Source organism: Lissotriton helveticus, chromosome 9, assembly GCF_964261635.1.
Source record: "Lissotriton helveticus chromosome 9, aLisHel1.1, whole genome shotgun sequence".
In the NCBI taxonomy this organism is placed as follows: domain Eukaryota; kingdom Metazoa; phylum Chordata; class Amphibia; order Caudata; family Salamandridae; genus Lissotriton; species Lissotriton helveticus.
The window spans coordinates 1,006,721,276-1,006,747,257 of NC_136070.1; positions in this window are offsets into that span (position 1 = coordinate 1,006,721,276).

The window sequence follows — 25,982 nt, forward strand, 5'->3', positions numbered from 1 at the left end:
CAACAGGGACAAAATGTATGCGGGAATCCCCAAGTCGAGAAGTACCCCCCACAGGCGGTCCCGGGGCACCAGGTCAAATGCAGTCTTTAGATCGATAAAAGCGAGGTAAAGACTGCCTTTGCCAAGTACTACCACCTTCCAATAAATAAGCATCAGTCTAAAAACCTGCTCGATGGTCCCTGTTCCAGACCTAAAACCTGCTTGGAATTCTGAGAGAATGTTATTCTCTCTCCAGAACAACCTTTCCGACTACCTTCTGTGTGGAGTCTATAAGAATTATAGGGCGATAGTTCGCTGGGTCGTCCCGACAACCCTTTTTGAAAATCGGGACGACCTCAGCCCCCTTCCATGAGACTGGGATTGCTGCACCATGCATAATGATGTTAAGTAAAGTTGATATAAGCTTACCCCAATCTTTTGGGTGCAAACGAAGTAGGTCCCCCGGTAGCCCATCAGGGCCTGCTGCTTTATTTGGCACTAGGGAATTGATCACATCTTCCACCTCTTTCGATGTGGAGAGTAACGCATCGCTTGCCTCAGAGAGACCCAAAGCAGGAGATGTAGTCGGCCCCAACCCCTCAGCAGGGTGTTAGAATAAAGAAGAGAAAAGTGATCACACCACGCTTGCCCCGTAATATTACATGTAATAAGGGTACAATCAGGCCTGTTCCTGGTCCTTACCAGGTTCCAGAAACCTCCAGCATCCCTCCTTACACTAGCCACCTTTAAGTCGCACCAAAACTGATCGTCTCAGTCCCTCCTGGCTTCCCTGATAGTAAGCCTGTAGTTCTTCCTGGCGGCCCGAATCAGTACGAGATCTTTTAGCTTGACAGCCTTCACCAAGGCTGTTTTTGATATCCAGCACTTTTTGGTAAACCACCCCGGGTTATGTTTCAGTTTCTGATCCACCCTAGCGTGGAAGTCCCTACATGGTTTTGTAAGTAGGCTTCCCAGGGCTTCTGTGGTGTTGCAAAAAAGGCTGAGAACCTCAGGCGGGGCTAAAATGGAGGTATCCAACCTGGATACTGTCTCTTTAATCAAGGCCCCCAAGTTTTGCACCAGCCCTTCGTCAAGGACAACCGTGCACCATTTGAGGCACCTTCCTCCATTCGATGGACGAACATCTGACGTTATTCTAAATTGTGATTGGGGAACAGCGTGTGGGGATGGCCACATAGACTTTAGGCTTAAGGATAGCGGATTGTGATCGCTATCCGCGGTTGGCAGTACCTCCATGTCTCTCATATAACTCCAGAGCTTTAGGTCAAGTAAAATGTAGTCTATCTGTGAGGAATGGTCTACCCTATTGAATGTGTGGGCACCTGAAGGGTCTGAAGGTGTTCTTCCATTCACTGCCCTCAAGCCAAATTCTAAAGTCAAGATGTTAAGCTGGATGGACCGTTGGGACCATCTCTTGATGGGCGGAATGGTAAGAGCTGGGATGCCCCTTCTACCATCCTAATTGCTAATGCCCAAAATGTCTTCATCCGCCAGGGGTTCAAAAGTACAATTCAGATCCCCTGCGACCAGGACATTTGCGTTCTTGCTACATTTACTAAGCTCTTCTCCAAGAATCGAAATAATTGGAGATTCAGAGCCGCCATTAGACCCTCTGGCATAGATGTTAAATATCTCAATAGTAAGCCCTCTGTGCGGACCCCTCACTGACAATCTTAAAATGTCAGGAGATTTAGAAACAAGTTGTCTAGTGTGACAGCCCAAGGAGATATTGATCCAGATTAAGAGACCTCCTGAAGTGCGACCTCTCCGGGTTAGGGAAGAAATAGCTGGTACAAAAAACGTAGAGTAGCCAACCTTATGACAGGGTTCCACACTCCAGGTCTCCTGAAAGATACAAATCCCATAGGACTCAATCAATAAGTTCCAGTCGGGAACATCTAATTTCCTAGAGATGCCCGCGATATTCCAGCTCTGGATCTTTAAATCATTGCTCATGTTTACCACCTCTGGGGTATGCAGTGTAACCGCCAAACTACGCCTAGCATCAGCCTCGACAGAGGTAATCACCTGCTCCCCCAACCCACTTGTATTCTCTCGAGCTGGGGGGCCAGAACAAGATTCGTTGTATACTCTACTTTCAGGGGCCACGGATGCCATCCTACACCCAGACAAACCCCCATCCTTTGTGGGGGACTCCGCGAACTTAACAAAAAGATAGGGATTGTGTCACCAGCCATAATCCAGCCTATAGGCCAGGGGCATGTAACGCTGGTGGGAATCGTAGTCGCCTTCTGGGTAAAGCCAATTATCCCTCCAGCCCCTGGAATGCTGACTAACAATAGGCTGGGGGGCCGAGACAGTTTGAAAGTGGCTAAGTTCGAATGTGCCAATCCCTGTGTTCCCTATGGTGGGCAGGAGGTTGCAAATATATCTGGCCACTCTGGGGTCCCTAAAGTTAACCAGGATGCAGTCCCCTGGCAAATCTTTGGGCCTATTCCCAACCCAACCAACTCTTCTGACGTGAAGAACCTGGCCATCAAATGAGTTGGGCAGGGGTCTATTTTCAGATAGCCAGAACATCGTTTTATTCTTAAACTCGTTATACGATTCCTGATTACCTGGTTTACGGAGAGGTATCCCTGTGAGCACTACTACGTATGGCTGGCATTCAGGGGGTAGATTGATGGTGGGAAGGTCAGTATCGTTTTTGGCTACAGTGGATTTTTTGTTTAGATCCAAATGTTTACCCTTCTGGCCCTCGCTGAGTCCCGTGGTGGTTTTAATGGCCTCCAATCTACAGATTTGCATATGGCACGTACGCCGTTTGTTGAAGTGATTTAAGCGGTGACTGTGAACTGTCTCTTGGTGCCACGATCCACTGGGATGATATGAGTTTCGTTTGCGAGGGTAAAACCAGGCTACTCACTGGAGGATAACAGTGGGCACTACAAGTACCAGCAGGCACTCGAGAGGGCCACGCCCACTGAGGAGGGGTGTTTGGAGTTTATAATGGTGCCGCCAACTGTGTCCTCCTTCTGCCTTCATTGCCATTAGCTCCTGATGAAGTGAATTACAAAATGCGTTGGGACGGGCCTTAGATTCAAGTGGACTGAGATGCGCTCACACTGCTATTTCCAACAATAAACAGATGGGGCGAATACTTACCTGTGGTGAGGCGTCTTCCTTACACAGGCAAACTTTGTGGTATGAAAACACATATTGTGCTTGTGGGAGATGTAGTCCATATATCCTGGATGGATGCACTTTCAAATTACTGCTCGTTCCTAAGGCTCTACCATGAGCCCCAAACATCACTCCTGTCCTCATCCATCGCGCAGAGGTGGATAGAGCCTTTGGAACAAGCAGTAATTTTAAAGTGCATCCATCCAGGATACATAGACTACATCTACCACAAGCACAATGTGTGTTTTCCTATAGGGAGATGGTAGACGTCGTGCACTTTACTGCTGGCCCCTGATGTGGAAAATAAATTTCCGAAACGCGTCGGGCCTATTTCAAACACGCAACTGCCCATACCAACTAACCCTTTAGGGAAGGCGCACGCAGGCTCGGGTGCTACCCGGTACTTGGACAACCCCATGAAGCGTAATACATTAGCGGCGGTCCTGCCGCTGGGTTGCACCACCCCGAAGAAACGGGGGCCACGAGACTCGCTATCCAAGGAGTCTCGTATGTGGAGCTGCGCGATGGATGAGGACAGGAGTGATGTTTGGGGCTCATGGTAGAGCCTTTGGAACAAGCAGTAATTTTAAAGTGCATCCATCCAGGATATATGGACTACATCTCCCACAAGCACAATGTGTGTTTTCATATAGGGAGATGGTAGACGTCGTGCACTTTACTGCTGGCCCCTGATGAGGAAAATAAATTTCCGAAACGCGTCGGGCCTATTTCAAACACGCAACTGCCCATACCAACTAACGCTTTGGGAAAGGCGCACGCAGGCTCGGGTGCTACCCGGTACTTGGACAACCCCATGGAGCGTAATACATTAGCGGCGGTCCTGCCGCTGGGTTGCACCACCCCGAAGAAACGGGGGCCACGAGACTCGCTATCCAAGGAGTCTCGTATGTGGAGTTGCGCGATGGATGAGGACAGGAGTGATGTTTGGGGCTCATGGTAGAGGCTTTGGAACAAGCAGTAATTTTAAAGTGCATCCATCCATGATATATGGACTACATCTCCCACAAGCACAATGTGTGTTTTCATATAGGGAGATGGTAGACGTCGTGCACTTTACTGCTGGCCCCTGATGAGGAAAATAAATTTCCGAAACGCGTCGGGCCTATTTCAAACAGGCAACTGCCCATACCAACTAACGCTTTGGGGAAGGCGCACGCAGGCTCGGGTGCTACCCGGTACTTGGACAACCCCATGGAGCGTAATACATTAGCGGCGGTCCTGCCGCTGGGTTGCACCACCCCGAAGAAACGGGGGCCACGAGACTCGCTATCCAAGGAGTCTCGTATGTGGAGCTGCGCGATGGATGAGGACAGGAGTGATGTTTGGGGCTCATGGTAGAGCCTTTGGAACAAGCAGTAATTTTAAAGTGCATCCATCCAGGATATATGGACTACATCTCTAACAAGCACAATGTGTGTTTTCATATAGGGAGATGGTAGACGTCGTGCACTTTACTGCTGGCCCCTGATGAGGAAAATAAATTTCCGAAACGCGTCGGGCCTAATTCAAACACGCAACTGCCCATACCCACTAACGCTTTGGGGAAGGCGCACGCAGGCTCGGGTGCTACCCGGTACTTGGACAACCCCATGGAGCGTAATACATTAGCGGCGGTCCTGCCGCTGGGTTGCACCACCCCGAAGAAACGGGGGCCACGAGACTCGCTATCCAAGGAGTCTCGTATGTGGAGCTGCGCGATGGATGAGGACAGGAGTGATGTTTGGGGCTCATGGTAGAGCCTTTGGAACAAGCAGTAATTTTAAAGTGCATCCATCCAGGATATATAAACTACATCTCCCACAAGCACAATGTGTGTTTTCATATAGGGAGATGGTAGATGTCGTGCACTTTACTGCTGGGCCCTGATGAGGAAAATAAATTTCCGAAACGCGTCGGGCCTATTTCAAACACGCAACTGCCCATACCAACTAACGCTTTGGGGAAGGCGCACGCAGGCTCGGGTGCTACCCGGTACTTGGACAACCTCATGGAGTGTAATACATTAGCGGCGGTCCTGCCGCTGGGTTGCACCACCCCGAAGAAACGGGGGCCACGAGACTCGCTATCCAAGGAGTCTCGTATGTGGAGCTGCGCGATGGATGAGGACAGGAGTGATGTTTGGGGCTCATGGTAGAGCCTTTGGAACAAGCAGTAATTTTAAAGTGCATCCATCCAGGATATATGGACTACATCTCCCACAAGCACAATGTGTGTTTTCATATAGGGAGATGGTAGACGTCGTGCACTTTACTGCTGGCCCCTGATGAGGAAAATAAATTTCCGAAACGCGTCGGGCCTATTTCAAACACGCAACTGCCCATACCAACTAACACTTTGGGGAAGGCGCACGCAGGTACTTGGACAACCCCATGGAGCGTAATACATTAGCGGCGGTCCTGCCGCTGGGTTGCACCACCCCGAAGAAACGGGGGCCACGAGACTCGCTATCCAAGGAGTCTCGTATGTGGAGCTGCGCGATGGATGAGGACAGGAGTGATGTTTGGGGCTCATGGTAGAGCCTTTGGAACAAGCAGTAATTTTAAAGTGAATCCATCCAGGATATATGGACTACATCTCCCACAAGCACAATGTGTGTTTCCATATAGGGAGATGGTAGACGTCGTGCACTTTACTGCTGGCCCCTGATGTGGAAAATAAATTTCCGAAACGCGTCGGGCCTATTTCAAACACGCAACTGCCCATACCAACTAACCCTTTAGGGAAGGCGCACACAGGCTCGGGTGCTACCCGGTACTTGGACAACCCCATGAAGCGTAATACATTAGCGGCGGTCCTGCCGCTGGGTTGCACCACCCCGAAGAAACGGGGGCCACGAGACTCGCTATCCAAGGAGTCTCGTATGTGGAGCTGCGCGATGGATGAGGACAGGAGTGATGTTTGGGGCTCATGGTAGAGCCTTTGGAACAAGCAGTAATTTTAAAGTGCATCCATCCAGGATATATGGACTACATCTCCCACAAGCACAATGTGTGTTTTCATATAGGGAGATGGTAGACGTCGTGCACTTTACTGCTGGCCCCTGATGAGGAAAATAAATTTCCGAAACGCGTCGGGCCTATTTCAAACACGCAACTGCCCATACCAACTAACGCTTTGGGAAAGGCGCACGCAGGCTCGGGTGCTACCCGGTACTTGGACAACCCCATGGAGCGTAATACATTAGCGGCGGTCCTGCTGCTGGGTTGCACCACCCCGAAGAAACGGGGGCCACGAGACTCGCTATCCAAGGAGTCTCGTATGTGGAGCTGCGCGATGGATGAGGACAGGAGTGATGTTTGGGGCTCATGGTAGAGGCTTTGGAACAAGCAGTAATTTTAAAGTGCATCCATCCATGATGTATGGACTACATCTCCCACAAGCACAATGTGTGTTTTCATATAGGGAGATGGTAGACGTCGTGCACTTTACTGCTGGCCCCTGATGAGGAAAATAAATTTCCGAAACGCGTCGGGCCTATTTCAAACAGGTAACTGCCCATACCAACTAACGCTTTGGGGAAGGCGCACGCAGGCTCGGGTGCTACCCGGTACTTGGACAACCCCATGGAGCGTAATACATTAGTGGCGGTCCTGCCGCTGGGTTGCACCACCCCGAAGAAACGGGGGCCACGAGACTCGCTATCCAAGGAGTCTCGTATGTGGAGCTGCGCGATGGATGAGGACAGGAGTGATGTTTGGGGCTCATGGTAGAGCCTTTGGAACAAGCAGTAATTTTAAAGTGCATCCATCCAGGATATATGGACTACATCTCCCACAAGCACAATGTGTGTTTTCATATAGGGAGATGGTAGACGTCGTGCACTTTACTGCTGGCCCCTGATGAGGAAAATAAATTTCCGAAACGCGTCGGGCCTAATTCAAACACGCAACTGCCCATACCCACTAACGCTTTGGGGAAGGCGCACGCAGGCTCGGGTGCTACCCGGTACTTGGACAACCCCATGGAGCGTAATACATTAGCGGCGGTCCTGCCGCTGGGTTGCACCACCCCGAAGAAACGGGGTGGTGCAACTCGCTATCCAAGGAGTCTCGTATGTGGAGCTGCGCAATGGATGAGGACAGGAGTGATGTTTGGGGCTCATGGTAGAGCCTTTGGAACAAGCAGTAATTTTAAAGTGCATCCATCCAGGATATATGAACTACATCTCCCACAAGCACAATGTGTGTTTTCATATAGGGAGATGGTAGATGTTGTGCACTTTACTGCTGGGCCCTGATGAGGAAAATAAATTTCCGAAACGCGTCGGGCCTATTTCAAACACGCAACTGCCCATACCAACTAACGCTTTGGGGAAGGCGCACGCAGGCTCGGGTGCTACCCGGTACTTGGACAACCCCATGGAGTGTAATACATTAGCGGCGGTCCTGCCGCTGGGTTGCACCACCCCGAAGAAACGGGGGCCACGAGACTCGCTATCCAAGGAGTCTCGTATGTGGAGCTGCGCGATGGATGAGGACAGGAGTGATGTTTGGGGCTCATGGTAGAGCCTTTGGAACAAGCAGTAATTTTAAAGTGCATCCATCCAGGATATATGGACTACATCTCCCACAAGCACAATGTGTGTTTTCATATAGGGAGATGGTAGACGTTGTGCACTTTACTGCTGGCCCCTGATGAGGAAAATAAATTTCCGAAACGCGTCGGGCCTATTTCAAACACGCAACTGCCCATACCAACTAACGCTTTGGGGAAGGCGCACGCAGGTACTTGGACAACCCCATGGAGCGTAATACATTAGCGGCGGTCCTGCCGCTGGGTTGCACCACCCCGAAGAAACGGGGGCCACGAGACTCGCTATCAAAGGAGTCTCGTATGTGGAGCTGCGCGATGGATGAGGACAGGAGTGATGTTTGGGGCTCGTGGTAGAGACTTTGGAACAAGCAGTAATTTTAAAGTGCATCCATCCAGGATATATGGACTACATCTCCCACAAGCACAATGTGTGTTTTCATATAGGGAGATGGTAGACGTCGTGCACTTTACTGCTGGCCCCTGATGAGGAAAATAAATTTCCGAAACGCGTCGGGCCTATTTCAAACATGCAACTGCCCATACCAACTAACGCTTTGGGGAAGGCGCACGCAGGTACTTGGACAACCCCATGGAGCGTAATACATTAGCGGCGGTCCTGCCGCTGGGTTGCACCACCCCGAAGAAACGGGGGCCACGAGACTCGCTATCCAAGGAGTCTCGTATGTGGAGCTGCGCGATGGATGAGGACAGGAGTGATGTTTGGGGCTCATGGTAGAGCCTTTGGAACAAGCAGTAATTTTAAAGTGCATCCATCCAGGATATATGGACTACATCTCCCACAAGCACAATGTGTGTTTTCATATAGGGAGATGGTAGACGTCGTGCACTTTACTGCTGGCCCCTGATGAGGAAAATAAATTTCCGAAACGCGTCGGGCCTATTTCAAACACGCAACTGCCCATACCAACTAACGCTTTGGGGAAGGCGCACGCAGGCTCGGGTGCTACCCGCTACTTGGACAACCCCATGGAGCGTAATACATTAGCGGCGGTCCTGCCGCTGGGTTGCACCACCCCGAAGAAACGGGGGCCACGAGACTCGCTATCCAAGGAGTCTCGTATGTGGAGCTGCGCGATGGATGAGGACAGGAGTGATGTTTGGGGCTCATGGTAGAGCCTTTGGAATAAGCAGTAATTTTAAAGTGCATCCATCCAGGATATATGGACTACATCTCCCACAAGCACAATGTTTGTTTTCATATAGGGAGATGGTAGACGTCGTGCACTTTACTGCTGGCCCCTGATGAGGAAAATAAATTTCCGAAACGCGTCGGGCCTATTTCAAACACGCAACTGCCCATACCAACTAACGCTTTGGGGAAGGCGCACGCAGGCTCGGGTGCTACCCGGTACTTGGACAACCCCATGGAGCGTAATACATTAGCGGCGTTCCTGCCGCTGGGTTGCACCACCCCGAAGAAACGGGGGCCACGAGACTCGCTATCCAAGGAGTCTCAGTATGTGGAGCTGCGCGATGGATGAGGACCGGAGTGATGTTTGGGGCTCATGGTAGAGCCTTTGGAACAAGCAGTAATTTTAAAGTGCATCCATCCAGGATATATGGACTACATCTCCCACAAGCACAATGTGTGTTTTCATATAGGGAGATGGTAGACGTCGTGCACTTTACTGCTGGCCCCTGATGAGGAAAATAAATTTCCGAAACGCGTCGGGCCTATTTCAAACACGCAACTGCCCATACCAACTAACGCTTTGGGGAAGGCGCACGCAGGTACTTGGACAACCCCATGGAGCGTAATACATTAGCGGCGGTCCTGCCGCTGGGTTGCACCACCCCGAAGAAACGGGGGCCACGAGACTCGCTATCCAAGGAGTCTCGTATGTGGAGCTGCGCGATGGATGAGGACAGGAGTGATGTTTGGGGCTCATGGTAGAGCCTTTGGAACAAGCAGTAATTTTAAAGTGCATCCATCCAGGATATATGGACTACATCTCCCACAAGCACAATGTGTGTTTTCATATAGGGAGATGGTAGACGTCGTGCACTTTACTGCTGGCCCCTGATGAGGAAAATAAATTTCCGAAACGCGTCGGGCCTATTTCAAACACGCAACTGCCCATACCAACTAACACTTTGGGGAAGGCGCACGCAGGTACTTGGACAACCCCATGGAGCGTAATACATTAGCGGCGGTCCTGCCGCTGGGTTGCACCACCCCGAAGAAACGGGGGCCACGAGACTCGCTATCCAAGGAGTCTCGTATGTGGAGCTGCGCGATGGATGAGGACAGGAGTGATGTTTGGGGCTCATGGTAGAGCCTTTGGAACAAGCAGTAATTTTAAAGTGCATCCATCCAGGATATATGGACTACATCTCCCACAAGCACAATGTGTGTTTCCATATAGGGAGATGGTAGACGTCGTGCACTTTACTGCTGGCCCCTGATGTGGAAAATAAATTTCCGAAACGCGTCGGGCCTATTTCAAACACGCAACTGCCCATACCAACTAACCCTTTAGGGAAGGCGCACACAGGCTCGGGTGCTACCCGGTACTTGGACAACCCCATGAAGCGTAATACATTAGCGGCGGTCCTGCCGCTGGGTTGCACCACCCCGAAGAAACGGGGGCCACGAGACTCGCTATCCAAGGAGTCTCGTATGTGGAGCTGCGCGATGGATGAGGACAGGAGTGATGTTTGGGGCTCATGGTAGAGCCTTTGGAACAAGCAGTAATTTTAAAGTGCATCCATCCAGGATATATGGACTACATCTCCCACAAGCACAATGTGTGTTTTCATATAGGGAGATGGTAGACGTCGTGCACTTTACTGCTGGCCCCTGATGAGGAAAATAAATTTCCGAAACGCGTCGGGCCTATTTCAAACACGCAACTGCCCATACCAACTAACGCTTTGGGAAAGGCGCACGCAGGCTCGGGTGCTACCCGGTACTTGGACAACCCCATGGAGCGTAATACATTAGCGGCGGTCCTGCTGCTGGGTTGCACCACCCCGAAGAAACGGGGGCCACGAGACTCGCTATCCAAGGAGTCTCGTATGTGGAGCTGCGCGATGGATGAGGACAGGAGTGATGTTTGGGGCTCATGGTAGAGGCTTTGGAACAAGCAGTAATTTTAAAGTGCATCCATCCATGATGTATGGACTACATCTCCCACAAGCACAATGTGTGTTTTCATATAGGGAGATGGTAGACGTCGTGCACTTTACTGCTGGCCCCTGATGAGGAAAATAAATTTCCGAAACGCGTCGGGCCTATTTCAAACAGGTAACTGCCCATACCAACTAACGCTTTGGGGAAGGCGCACGCAGGCTCGGGTGCTACCCGGTACTTGGACAACCCCATGGAGCGTAATACATTAGTGGCGGTCCTGCCGCTGGGTTGCACCACCCCGAAGAAACGGGGGCCACGAGACTCGCTATCCAAGGAGTCTCGTATGTGGAGCTGCGCGATGGATGAGGACAGGAGTGATGTTTGGGGCTCATGGTAGAGCCTTTGGAACAAGCAGTAATTTTAAAGTGCATCCATCCAGGATATATGGACTACATCTCCCACAAGCACAATGTGTGTTTTCATATAGGGAGATGGTAGACGTCGTGCACTTTACTGCTGGCCCCTGATGAGGAAAATAAATTTCCGAAACGCGTCGGGCCTAATTCAAACACGCAACTGCCCATAGCCACTAACGCTTTGGGGAAGGCGCACGCAGGCTCGGGTGCTACCCGGTACTTGGACAACCCCATGGAGCGTAATACATTAGCGGCGGTCCTGCCGCTGGGTTGCACCACCCCGAAGAAACGGGGTGGTGCAACTCGCTATCCAAGGAGTCTCGTATGTGGAGCTGCGCAATGGATGAGGACAGGAGTGATGTTTGGGGCTCATAGTAGAGCCTTTGGAACAAGCAGTAATTTTAAAGTGCATCCATCCAGGATATATGAACTACATCTCCCACAAGCACAATGTGTGTTTTCATATAGGGAGATGGTAGATGTCGTGCACTTTACTGCTGGGCCCTGATGAGGAAAATAAATTTCCGAAACGCGTCGGGCCTATTTCAAACACGCAACTGCCCATACCAACTAACGCTTTGGGGAAGGCGCACGCAGGCTCGGGTGCTACCCGGTACTTGGACAACCCCATGGAGTGTAATACATTAGCGGCGGTCCTGCCGCTGGGTTGCACCACCCCGAAGAAACGGGGGCCACGAGACTCGCTATCCAAGGAGTCTCGTATGTGGAGCTGCGCGATGGATGAGGACAGGAGTGATGTTTGGGGCTCATGGTAGAGCCTTTGGAACAAGCAGTAATTTTAAAGTGCATCCATCCAGGATATATGGACTACATCTCCCACAAGCACAATGTGTGTTTTCATATAGGGAGATGGTAGACGTTGTGCACTTTACTGCTGGCCCCTGATGAGGAAAATAAATTTCCGAAACGCGTCGGGCCTATTTCAAACACGCAACTGCCCATACCAACTAACGCTTTGGGGAAGGCGCACGCAGGTACTTGGACAACCCCATGGAGCGTAATACATTAGCGGCGGTCCTGCCGCTGGGTTGCACCACCCCGAAGAAACGGGGGCCACGAGACTCGCTATCCAAGGAGTCTCGTATGTGGAGCTGCGCGATGGATGAGGACAGGAGTGATGTTTGGGGCTCGTGGTAGAGCCTTTGGAACAAGCAGTAATTTTAAAGTGCATCCATCCAGGATATATGGACTACATCTCCCACAAGCACAATGTGTGTTTTCATATAGGGAGATGGTAGACGTCGTGCACTTTACTGCTGGCCCCTGATGAGGAAAATAAATTTCCGAAACGCGTCGGGCCTATTTCAAACATGCAACTGCCCATACCAACTAACGCTTTGGGGAAGGCGCACGCAGGTACTTGGACAACCCCATGGAGCGTAATACATTAGCGGCGGTCCTGCCGCTGGGTTGCACCACCCCGAAGAAACGGGGGCCACGAGACTCGCTATCCAAGGAGTCTCGTATGTGGAGCTGCGCGATGGATGAGGACAGGAGTGATGTTTGGGGCTCATGGTAGAGCCTTTGGAACAAGCAGTAATTTTAAAGTGCATCCATCCAGGATATATGGACTACATCTCCCACAAGCACAATGTGTGTTTTCATATAGGGAGATGGTAGGCGTCGTGCACTTTACTGCTGGCCCCTGATGAGGAAAATAAATTTCCGAAACGCGTCGGGCCTATTTCAAACACGCAACTGCCCATACCAACTAACGCTTTGGGGAAGGCGCACGCAGGCTCGGGTGCTACCCGCTACTTGGACAACCCCATGGAGCGTAATACATTAGCGGCGGTCCTGCCGCTGGGTTGCACCACCCCGAAGAAACGGGGGCCACGAGACTCGCTATCCAAGGAGTCTCGTATGTGGAGCTGCGCGATGGATGAGGACAGGAGTGATGTTTGGGGCTCATGGTAGAGCCTTTGGAATAAGCAGTAATTTTAAAGTGCATCCATCCAGGATATATGGACTACATCTCCCACAAGCACAATGTTTGTTTTCATATAGGGAGATGGTAGACGTCGTGCACTTTACTGCTGGCCCCTGATGAGGAAAATAAATTTCCGAAACGCGTCGGGCCTATTTCAAACACGCAACTGCCCATACCAACTAACGCTTTGGGGAAGGCGCACGCAGGCTCGGGTGCTACCCGGTACTTGGACAACCCCATGGAGCGTAATACATTAGCGGCGTTCCTGCCGCTGGGTTGCACCACCCCGAAGAAACGGGGGCCACGAGACTCGCTATCCAAGGAGTCTCAGTATGTGGAGCTGCGCGATGGATGAGGACCGGAGTGATGTTTGGGGCTCATGGTAGAGCCTTTGGAACAAGCAGTAATTTTAAAGTGCATCCATCCAGGATATATGGACTACATCTCCCACAAGCACAATGTGTGTTTTCATATAGGGAGATGGTAGACGTCGTGCACTTTACTGCTGGCCCCTGATGAGGAAAATAAATTTCCGAAACGCGTCGGGCCTATTTCAAACACGCAACTGCCCATACCAACTAACGCTTTGGGGAAGGCGCACGCAGGTACTTGGACAACCCCATGGAGCGTAATACATTAGCGGCGGTCCTGCCGCTGGGTTGCACCACCCCGAAGAAACGGGGGCCACGAGACTCGCTATCCAAGGAGTCTCGTATGTGGAGCTGCGCGATGGATGAGGACAGGAGTGATGTTTGGGGCTCATGGTAGAGCCTTTGGAACAAGCAGTAATTTTAAAGTGCATCCATCCAGGATATATGGACTACATCTCCCACAAGCACAATGTGTGTTTTCATATAGGGAGATGGTAGACGTCGTGCACTTTACTGCTGGCCCCTGATGAGGAAAATAAATTTCCGAAACGAGTCGGACCTATTTCAAACACGCAACTGCCCATACCAACTAACGCTTTGGGAAAGGCGCACGCAGGCTCGGGTGCTACCCGGTACTTGGACAACCCCATGGAGCGTAATACATTAGCGGCGGTCTTGCCGCTGGGTTGCACCACCCCGAAGAAACGGGGGCCACGAGACTCGCTATCCAAGGAGTCTCGTATGTGGAGCTGCGCGATGGATAAGGACAGGAGTGATGTTTGGGGCTCATGGTAGAGGCTTTGGAACAAGCAGTAATTTTAAAGTGCATCCATCCATGATATATGGACTACATCTCCCACAAGCACAATGTGTGTTTTCATATAGGGAGATGGTAGACGTCGTGCACTTTACTGCTGGCCCCTGATGAGGAAAATAAATTTCCGAAACGCGTCGGGCCTATTTCAAACAGGTAACTGCCCATACCAACTAACGCTTTGAGGAAGGCGCACGCAGGCTCGGGTGCTACCCGGTACTTGGACAACCCCATGGAGCGTAATACATTAGCGGTGGTCCTGCCGCTGGGTTGCACCACCCCGAAGAAACGGGGGCCACGAGACTCGCTATCGAAGGAGTCTCGTATGTGGAGCTGCGCGATGGATGAGGACAGGAGTGATGTTTGGGGCTCATGGTAGAGCCTTTGGAACAAGCAGTAATTTTAAAGTGCATCCATCCAGGATATATGGACTACATCTCCCACAAGCACAATGTGTGTTTTCATATAGGGAGATGGTAGACGTCGTGCACTTTACTGCTGGCCCCTGATGAGGAAAATAAATTTCCGAAACGCGTCGGGCCTAATTCAAACACGCAACTGCCCATACCCACTAACGCTTTGGGGAAGGCGCACGCAGGCTCGGGTGCTACCCGGTACTTGGACAACCCCATGGAGCGTAATACATTAGCGGCGGTCCTGCCGCTGGGTTGCACCACCCCGAAGAAACGGGGTGGTGCAACTCGCTATCCAAGGAGTCTCGTATGTGGAGCTGCGCGATGGATGAGGACAGGAGTGATGTTTGGGGCTCATGGTAGAGCCTTTGGAACAAGCAGTAATTTTAAAGTGCATCCATCCAGGATATATGGACTACATCTCCCACAAGCACAATGTGTGTTTTCATATAGGGAGATGGTAGATGTCGTGCACTTTACTGCTGGGCCCTGATGAGGAAAATAAATTTCCGAAACGCGTCGGGCCTATTTCAAACACGCAACTGCCCATACCAACTAACGCTTTGGGGAAGGCGCACGCAGGCTCGGGTGCTACCCGGTACTTGGACAACCCCATGGAGTGTAATACATTAGCGGCGGTCCTGCCGCTGGGTTGCACCACCCCGAAGAAACGGGGGCCACGAGACTCGCTATCCAAGGAGTCTCGTATGTGGAGCTGCGCGATGGATGAGGACAGGAGTGATGTTTGGGGCTCATGGTAGAGCCTTTGGAACAAGCAGTAATTTTAAAGTGCATCCATCCAGGATATATGGACTACATCTCCCACAAGCACAATGTGTGTTTTCATATAGGGAGATGGTAGACGTCGTGCACTTTACTGCTGGCCCCTGATGAGGAAAATAAATTTCCGAAACGCGTCGGGCCTATTTCAAACACGCAACTGCCCATACCAACTAACGCTTTGGGGAAGGCGCACGCGGGTACTTGGACAACCCCATGGAGCGTAATACATTAGCGGCGGTCCTGCCGCTGGGTTGCACCACCCCGAAGAAACGGGGGCCACGAGACTCGCTATCCAAGGAGTCTCGTATGTGGAGCTGCGCGATGGATGAGGATAGGAGTGATGTTTGGGGCTCATGGTAGAGCCTTTGGAACAAGCAGTAATTTTAAAGTGCATCCATCCAGGATATATGGACTACATCTCCCACAAGCACAATGTGTGTTTTCACATAGGGAGATGGTAGACGTCGTGCACTTTACTGCTGGCCCCTGATGAGGAAAATAAATTTCCGAAACGCGTCGGGCCTATTTCAAACACGCAACTGCCCATACCAACTAACGCTTTGGGAAAGGCGCACGCAGGCTCGGGTGCTACCCGGTACTTGGACAACCCCATGGAGCGTAATACATTAGCGGCGGTCCTGCCGCTGGGTTGCACCACCCCGAAGAAACGGGGGCCACGAGACTCGCTATCCAAGGAGTCTCGTATGTGGAGTTGCGCGATGGATGAGGACAGGAGTGATGTTTGGGGCTCATGGTAGAGGCTTTGGAACAAGCAGTAATTTTAAAGAGCATCCATCCATGATATATGGACTACATCTCCCACAAGCACAATGTGTGTTTTCATATAGGGAGATGGTAGACGTCGTGCACTTTACTGCTGGCCCCTGATGAGGAAAATAAATTTCCGAAACGCGTCGGGCCTATTTCAAACAGGCAACTGCCCATACCAACTAACGCTTTGGGGAAGGCGCACGCAGGCTCGGGTGCTACCCGGTACTTGGACAACCCCATGGAGCGTAATACATTAGCGGCGGTCCTGCCGCTGGGTTGCACCACCCCGAAGAAACGGGGGCCACGAGACTCGCTATCCAAGGAGTCTCGTATGTGGAGCTGCGCGATGGATGAGGACAGGAGTGATGTTTGGGGCTCATGGTAGAGCCTTTGGAACAAGCAGTAATTTTAAAGTGCATCCATCCAGGATATATGGACTACATCTCCCACAAGCACAATGTGTGTTTTCATATAGGGAGATGGTAGATGTCATGCACTTTACTGCTGGGCCCTGATGAGGAAAATAAATTTCCGAAACGCGTCGGGCCTATTTCAAACACGCAACTGCCCATACCAACTAACGCTTTGGGGAAGGCGCACGCAGGCTCGGGTGCTACCCGGTACTTGGACAACCTCATGGAGTGTAATACATTAGCGGCGGTCCTGCCGCTGGGTTGCACCACCCCGAAGAAACGGGGGCCACGAGACTCGCTATCCAAGGAGTCTCATATGTGGAGCTGCGCGATGGATGAGGACAGGAGTGATGTTTGGGGCTCATGGTAGAGCCTTTGGAACAAGCAGTAATTTTAAAGTGCATCCATCCAGGATATATGGACTACATCTCCCACAAGCACAATGTGTGTTTTCATATAGGGAGATGGTAGACGTCGTGCACTTTACTGCTGGCCCCTGATGAGGAAAATAAATTTCCGAAACGCGTCGGGCCTATTTCAAACACGCAACTGCCCATACCAACTAACGCTTTGGGGAAGGCGCACGCAGGTACTTGGACAACCCCATGGAGCGTAATACATTAGTGGCGGTCCTGCCGCTGGGTTGCACCACCCCGAAGAAACGGGGGCCACGAGACTCGCTATCCAAGGAGTCTCGTATGTGGAGCTGCGCGATGGATGAGGACAGGAGTGATGTTTGGGGCTCATGGTAGAGCCTTTGGAACAAGCAGTAATTTTAAAGTGCATCCATCCAGGATATATGGACTACATCTCCCACAAGCACAATGTGTGTTTCCATATAGGGAGATGGTAGACGTCGTGCACTTTACTGCTGGCCCCTGATGTGGAAAATAAATTTCCGAAACGCGTCGGGCCTATTTCAAACACGCAACTGCCCATACCAACTAACCCTTTAGGGAAGGCGCACACAGGCTCGGGTGCTACCCGGTACTTGGACAACCCCATGAAGCGTAATACATTAGCGGCGGTCCTGCCGCTGGGTTGCACCACCCCGAAGAAACGGGGGCCACGAGACTCGCTATCCAAGGAGTCTCGTATGTGGAGCTGCGCGATGGATGAGGACAGGAGTGATGTTTGGGGCTCATGGTAGAGCCTTTGGAACAAGCAGTAATTTTAAAGTGCATCCATCCAGGATATATGGACTACATCTCCCACAAGCACAATGTGTGTTTTCATATAGGGAGATGGTAGACGTCGTGCACTTTACTGCTGGCCCCTGATGAGGAAAATAAATTTCCGAAACGCGTCGGGCCTATTTCAAACACGCAACTGCCCATACCAACTAACGCTTTGGGAAAGGCGCACGCAGGCTCGGGTGCTACCCGGTACTTGGACAACCCCATGGAGCGTAATACATTAGCGGCGGTCCTGCCGCTGGGTTGCACCACCCCGAAGAAACGGGGGCCACGAGACTCGCTATCCAAGGAGTCTCGTATGTGGAGCTGCGCGATGGATGAGGACAGGAGTGATGTTTGGGGCTCATGGTAGAGGCTTTGGAACAAGCAGTAATTTTAAAGTGCTTCCATCCATGATATATGGACTACATCTCCCACAAGCACAATGTGTGTTTTCATATAGGGAGATGGTAGACGTCGTGCACTTTACTGCTGGCCCCTGATGAGGAAAATAAATTTCCGAAACGCGTCGGGCCTATTTCAAACAGGTAACTGCCCATACCAACTAACGCTTTGGGGAAGGCGCACGCAGGCTCGGGTGCTACCCGGTACTTGGACAACCCCATGGAGCGTAATACATTAGCGGCGGTCCTGCCGCTGGGTTGCACCACCCCGAAGAAACGGGGGCCACGAGACTCGCTATCCAAGGAGTCTCGTATATGGAGCTGCGCGATGGATGAGGACAGGAGTGATGTTTGGGGCTCATGGTAGAGCCTTTGGAACAAGCAGTAATTTTAAAGTGCATCCATCCAGGATATATGGACTACATCTCCCACAAGCACAATGTGTGTTTTCATATAGGGAGATGGTAGACGTCGTGCACTTTACTGCTGGCCCCTGATGAGGAAAATAAATTTCCGAAACGCGTCGGGCCTAATTCAAACACGCAACTGCCCATACCCACTAACGCTTTGGGGAAGGCGCACGCAGGCTCGGGTGCTACCCGGTACTTGGACAACCCCATGGAGCGTAATACATTAGCGGCGGTCCTGCCGCTGGGTTGCACCACCCCGAAGAAACGGGTTGGTGCAACTCGCTATCCAAGGAGTCTCGTATGTGGAGCTGCGCAATGGATGAGGACAGGAGTGATGTTTGGGGCTCATGGTAGAGCCTTTGGAACAAGCAGTAACTTTAAAGTGCATCCATCCAGGATATATGAACTACATCTCCCACAAGCACAATGTGTGTTTTCATATAGGGAGATGGTAGATGTCGTGCACTTTACTGCTGGGCCCTGATGAGGAAAATAAATTTCCGAAACGCGTCGGGCCTATTTCAAACACGCAACTGCCCATACCAACTAACGCTTTGGGGAAGGCGCACGCAGGCTCGGGTGCTACCCGGTACTTGGACAACCCCATGGAGTGTAATACATTAGCGGCGGTCCTGCCGCTGGGTTGCACCACCCCGAAGAAACGGGGGCCACGAGACTCGCTATCCAAGGAGTCTCGTATGTGGAGCTGCGCGATGGATGAGGACAGGAGTGATGTTTGGGGCTCATGGTAGAGCCTTTGGAACAAGCAGTAATTTTAAAGTGCATCCATCCAGGATATATGGACTACATCTCCCACAAGCACAATGTGTGTTTTCATATAGGGAGATGGTAGACGTTGTGCACTTTACTGCTGGCCCCTGATGAGGAAAATAAATTTCCGAAACGCGTCGGGCCTATTTCAAACACGCAACTGCCCATACCAACTAACGCTTTGGGGAAGGCGCACGCAGGTACTTGGACAACCCCATGGAGCGTAATACATTAGCGGCGGTCCTGCCGCTGGGTTGCACCACCCCGAAGAAACGGGGGCCACGAGACTCGCTATCCAAGGAGTCTCGTATGTGGAGCTGCGCGATGGATGAGGACAGGAGTGATGTTTGGGGCTCATGGTAGAGCCTTTGGAACAAGCAGTAATTTTAAAGTGCATCCATCCAGGATATATGGACTACATCTCCCACAAGCACAATGTGTGTTTTCATATAGGGAGATGGTAGACGTCGTGCACTTTACTGCTGGCCCCTGATGAGGAAAATAAATTTCCGAAACGCGTCGGGCCTATTTCAAACATGCAACTGCCCATACCAACTAACGCTTTGGGGAAGGCGCACGCAGGTACTTGGACAACCCCATGGAGCGTAATACATTAGCGGCGGTCCTGCCGCTGGGTTGCACCACCCCGAAGAAACGGGGGCCACGAGACTCGCTATCCAAGGAGTCTCGTATGTGGAGCTGCGCGATGGATGAGGACAGGAGTGATGTTTGGGGCTCATGGTAGAGCCTTTGGAACAAGCAGTAATTTTAAAGTGCATCCATCCAGGATATATGGACTACATCTCCCACAAGCACAATGTGTGTTTTCATATAGGGAGATGGTAGACGTCGTGCACTTTACTGCTGGCCCCTGATGAGGAAAATAAATTTCCGAAACGCGTCTGGCCTATTTCAAACACGCAACTGCCCATACCAACTAACGCTTTGGGGAAGGCGCACGCAGGCTCGGGTGCTACCGGCTACTTGGACAACCCCATGGAGCGTAATACATTAGCGGCGGTCCTGCCGCTGGGTTGCACCACCCCGAAGAAACGGGGGCCACGAGACTCGCTATCCAAGGAGTCTCGTATGTGGAGCTGCGCGATGGATGAGGACAGGAGTGATGTTTGGGGCTCATGGTAGAGCCTTTGGAATAAGCAGTAATTTTAAAGTGCATCCATCCAGGATATATGGACTACATCTCCCACAAGCACAATGTTTGTTTTCATATAGGGAGATGGTAGACGTCGTGCACTTTACTGCTGGCCCCTGATGAGGAAAATAAATTTCCGAAACGCGTCGGGCCTATTTCAAACACGCAACTGCCCATACCAACTAACGCTTTGGGGAAGGCGCACGCAGGCTCGGGTGCTACCCGGTACTTGGACAACCCCATGGAGCGTAATACATTAGCGGCGTTCCTGCCGCTGGGTTGCACCACCCCGAAGAAACGGGGGCCACGAGACTCGCTATCCAAGGAGTCTCAGTATGTGGAGCTGCGCGATGGATGAGGACCGGAGTGATGTTTGGGGCTCATGGTAGAGCCTTTGGAACAAGCAGTAATTTTAAAGTGCATCCATCCAGGATATATGGACTACATCTCCCACAAGCACAATGTGTGTTTTCATATAGGGAGATGGTAGACGTCGTGCACTTTACTGCTGGCCCCTGATGAGGAAAATAAATTTCCGAAACGCGTCGGGCCTATTTCAAACACGCAACTGCCCATACCAACTAACGCTTTGGGGAAGGCGCACGCAGGTACTTGGACAACCCCATGGAGCGTAATACATTAGCGGCGGTCCTGCCGCTGGGTTGCACCACCCCGAAGAAACGGGGGCCACGAGACTCGCTATCCAAGGAGTCTCGTATGTGGAGCTGCGCGATGGATGAGGACAGGAGTGATGTTTGGGGCTCATGGTAGAGCCTTTGGAACAAGCAGTAATTTTAAAGTGCATCCATCCAGGATATGTGGACTACATCTCCCACAAGCACAATGTGTGTTTTCATATAGGGAGATGGTAGACGTCGTGCACTTTACTGCTGGCCCCTGATGAGGAAAATAAATTTCCGAAACGCGTCGGGCCTAATTCAAACACGCAACTGCCCATACCCACTAACGCTTTGGGGAAGGCGCACGCAGGCTCGGGTGCTACCCGGTACTTGGACAACCCCATGGAGCGTAATACATTAGCGGCGGTCCTGCCGCTGGGTTGCACCACCCCGAAGAAACGGGGTGGTGCAACTCGCTATCCAAGGAGTCTCGTATGTGGAGCTGCGCGATGGATGAGGACAGGAGTGATGTTTGGGGCTCATGGTAGAGCCTTTGGAACAAGCAGTAATTTTAAAGTGCATCCATCCAGGATATATGGACTACATCTCCCACAAGCACAATGTGTGTTTTCATATAGGGAGATGGTAGACGTCGTGCACTTTACTGCTGGCCCCTGATGAGGAAAATAAATTTCCGAAACGCGTCGGGCCTATTTCAAACAGGTAACTGCCCATACCAACTAACGCTTTGAGGAAGGCGCACGCAGGCTCGGGTGCTACCCGGTACTTGGACAACCCCATGGAGCGTAATACATTAGCGGTGGTCCTGCCGCTGGGTTGCACCACCCCGAAGAAACGGGGGCCACGAGACTCGCTATCCAAGGAGTCTCGTATGTGGAGCTGCGCGATGGATGAGGACAGGAGTGATGTTTGGGGCTCATGGTAGAGCCTTTGGAACAAGCAGTAATTTTAAAGTGCATCCATCCAGGATATATGGACTACATCTCCCACAAGCACAATGTGTGTTTTCATATAGGGAGATGGTAGACGTCGTGCACTTTACTGCTGGCCCCTGATGAGGAAAATAAATTTCCGAAACGCGTCGGGCCTAATTCAAACACGCAACTGCCCATACCCACTAACGCTTTGGGGAAGGCGCAAGCAGGCTCGGGTGCTACCCGGTACTTGGACAACCCCATGGAGCGTAATACATTAGCAGCGGTCCTGCCGCTGGGTTGCACCACCCCGAAGAAACGGGGTGGTGCAACTCGCTATCCAAGGAGTCTCGTATGTGGAGCTGCGCGATGGATGAGGACAGGAGTGATGTTTGGGGCTCATGGTAGAGCCTTTGGAACAAGCAGTAATTTTAAAGTGCATCCATCCAGGATATATGGACTACATCTCCCACAAGCACAATGTGTGTTTTCATATAGGGAGATGGTAGATGTCGTGCACTTTACTGCTGGGCCCTGATGAGGAAAATAAATTTCCGAAACGCGTCGGGCCTATTTCAAACACGCAACTGCCCATACCAACTAACGCTTTGGGGAAGGCGCACGCAGGCTCGGGTGCTACCCGGTACTTGGACAACCCCATGGAGTGTAATACATTAGCGGCGGTCCTGCCGCTGGGTTGCACCACCCCGAAGAAACGGGGGCCACGAGACTCGCTATCCAAGGAGTCTCGTATGTGGAGCTGCGCGATGGATGAGGACAGGAGTGATGTTTGGGGCTCATGGTAGAGCCTTTGGAACAAGCAGTAATTTTAAAGTGCATCCATCCAGGATATATGGACTACATCTCCCACAAGCACAATGTGTGTTTTCATATAGGGAGATGGTAGACGTCGTGCACTTTACTGCTGGCCCCTGATGAGGAAAATAAATTTCCGAAACGCGTCGGGCCTATTTCAAACACGCAACTGCCCATACCAACTAACGCTTTGGGGAAGGCGCACGCGGGTACTTGGACAACCCCATGGAGCGTAATACATTAGCGGCGGTCCTGCCGCTGGGTTGCACCACCCCGAAGAAACGGGGGCCACGAGACTCGCTATCCAAGGAGTCTCGTATGTGGAGCTGCGCGATGGATGAGGACAGGAGTGATGTTTGGGGCTCATGGTAGAGCCTTTGGAACAAGCAGTAATTTTAAAGTGCATCCATCCAGGATATATGGACTACATCTCTCACAAGCACAATGTGTGTTTTCATATAGGGAGATGGTAGACGTCGTGCACTTTACTGCTGGCCCCTGATGAGGAAAATAAATTTCCGAAACGCGTCGGGCCTATTTCAAACACGCAACTGCCCATACCAACCAATGCTTTGGGGAAGGCTCACGCAGGTACTTGGACAACCCCATGGAGCGTAATACATTAGCGGCGGTCCTGCCGCTGGGTTGCACCACCCCGAAGAAACGGGGGCCACGAGACTCGCTATCCAAGGAGTCTCGTATGTGGAGCTGCGCGATGGATGAGGACAGGAGTGATGTTTGGGGCTCATGGTAGAGCCTTTGGAACAAGCAGTAATTTTAAAGTGCATCCATCCAGGATATATGGACTACATCTCCCACAAGCACAATGTGTGTTTTCATATAGGGAGATGGTAGACGTCGTGCACTTTACTGCTGGCCCCTGAGGAGGAAAATAAATTTCCGAAACGCGTCGGGCCTATTTCAAACACGCAACTGCCCATACCAACTAACGCTTTGGGGAAGGCGCACGCAGGCTCGGGTGCTACCCGCTACTTGGACAACCCCATGGAGCGTAATACATTAGCAGCGGTCCTGCCGCTGGGTTGCACCACCCCGAAGAAACGGGGGCCACGAGACTCGCTATCCAAGGAGTCTCGTATGTGGAGCTGCGCGATGGATGAGGACAGGAGTGATGTTTGGGGCTCATGGTAGAGCCTTTGGAATAAGCAGTAATTTTAAAGTGCATCCATCCAGGATATATGGACTACATCTCCCACAAGCACAATGTTTGTTTTCATATAGGGAGATGGTAGACGTCGTGCACTTTACTGCTGGCCCCTGATGAGGAAAATAAATTTCCGAAACGCGTCGGGCCTATTTCAAACACGCAACTGCCCATACCAACTAACGCTTTGGGGAAGGCGCACGCAGGCTCGGGTGCTACCCGGTACTTGGACAACCCCATGGAGCGTAATACATTAGCGGCGTTCCTTCCGCTGGGTTGCACCACCCCGAAGAAACGGGGGCCACGAGACTCGCTATCCAAGGAGTCTCAGTATGTGGAGCTGCGCGATGGATGAGGACCGGAGTGATGTTTGGGGCTCATGGTAGAGCCTTTGGAACAAGCAGTAATTTTAAAGTGCATCCATCCAGGATATATGGACTACATCTCCCACAAGCACAATGTGTGTTTTCATATAGGGAGATGGTAGACGTCGTGCACTTTACTGCTGGCCCCTGATGAGGAAAATAAATTTCCGAAACGCGTCGGGCCTATTTCAAACACGCAACTGCCCATACCAACTAACGCTTTGGGGAAGGCGCACGCAGGTACTTGGACAACGCCATGTAGCGTAATACATTAGCGGCGGTCCTGCCGCTGGGTTGCACCACCCCGAAGAAACGGGGGCCACGAGACTCGCTATCCAAGGAGTCTCGTATGTGGAGCTGCGTGATGGATGAGGACAGGAGTGATGTTTGGGGCTCATGGTAGAGCCTTTGGAACAAGCAGTAATTTTAAAGTGCATCCATCCAGGATATATGGACTACATCTCCCACAAGCACAATGTGTGTTTTCATATAGGGAGATGGTAGACGTCGTGCACTTTACTGCTGGCCCCTGATGAGGAAAATAAATTTCCGAAACGCGTCGGGCCTAATTCAAACACGCAACTGCCCATACCCACTAACGCTTTGGGGAAGGCGCACGCAGGCTCGGGTGCTACCCGGTACTTGGACAACCCCATGGAGCGTAATACATTAGCAGCGGTCCTGCCGCTGGGTTGCACCACCCCGAAGAAACGGGGTGGTGCAACTCGCTATCCAAGGAGTCTCGTATGTGGAGCTGCGCGATGGATGAGGACAGGAGTGATGTTTGGGGCTCATGGTAGAGCCTTTGGAACAAGCAGTAATTTTAAAGTGCATCCATCCAGGATATATGGACTACATCTCCCACAAGCACAATGTGTGTTTTCATATAGGGAGATGGTAGATGTCGTGCACTTTACTGCTGGGCCCTGATGAGGAAAATAAATTTCCGAAACGCGTCGGGCCTATTTCAAACACGCAACTGCCCATACCAACTAACGCTTTGGGGAAGGCGCACGCAGGCTCGGGTGCTACCCGGTACTTGGACAACCCCATGGAGTGTAATACATTAGCGGCGGTCCTGCCGCTGGGTTGCACCACCCCGAAGAAACGGGGGCCACGAGACTCGCTATCCAAGGAGTCTCGTATGTGGAGCTGCGCGATGGATGAGGACAGGAGTGATGTTTGGGGCTCATGGTAGAGCCTTTGGAACAAGCAGTAATTTTAAAGTGCATCCATCCAGGATATATGGACTACATCTCCCACAAGCACAATGTGTGTTTTCATATAGGGAGATGGTAGACGTCGTGCACTTTACTGCTGGCCCCTGATGAGGAAAATAAATTTCCGAAACGCGTCGGGCCTATTTCAAACACGCAACTGCCCATACCAACTAACGCTTTGGGGAAGGCGCACGCGGGTACTTGGACAACCCCATGGAGCGTAA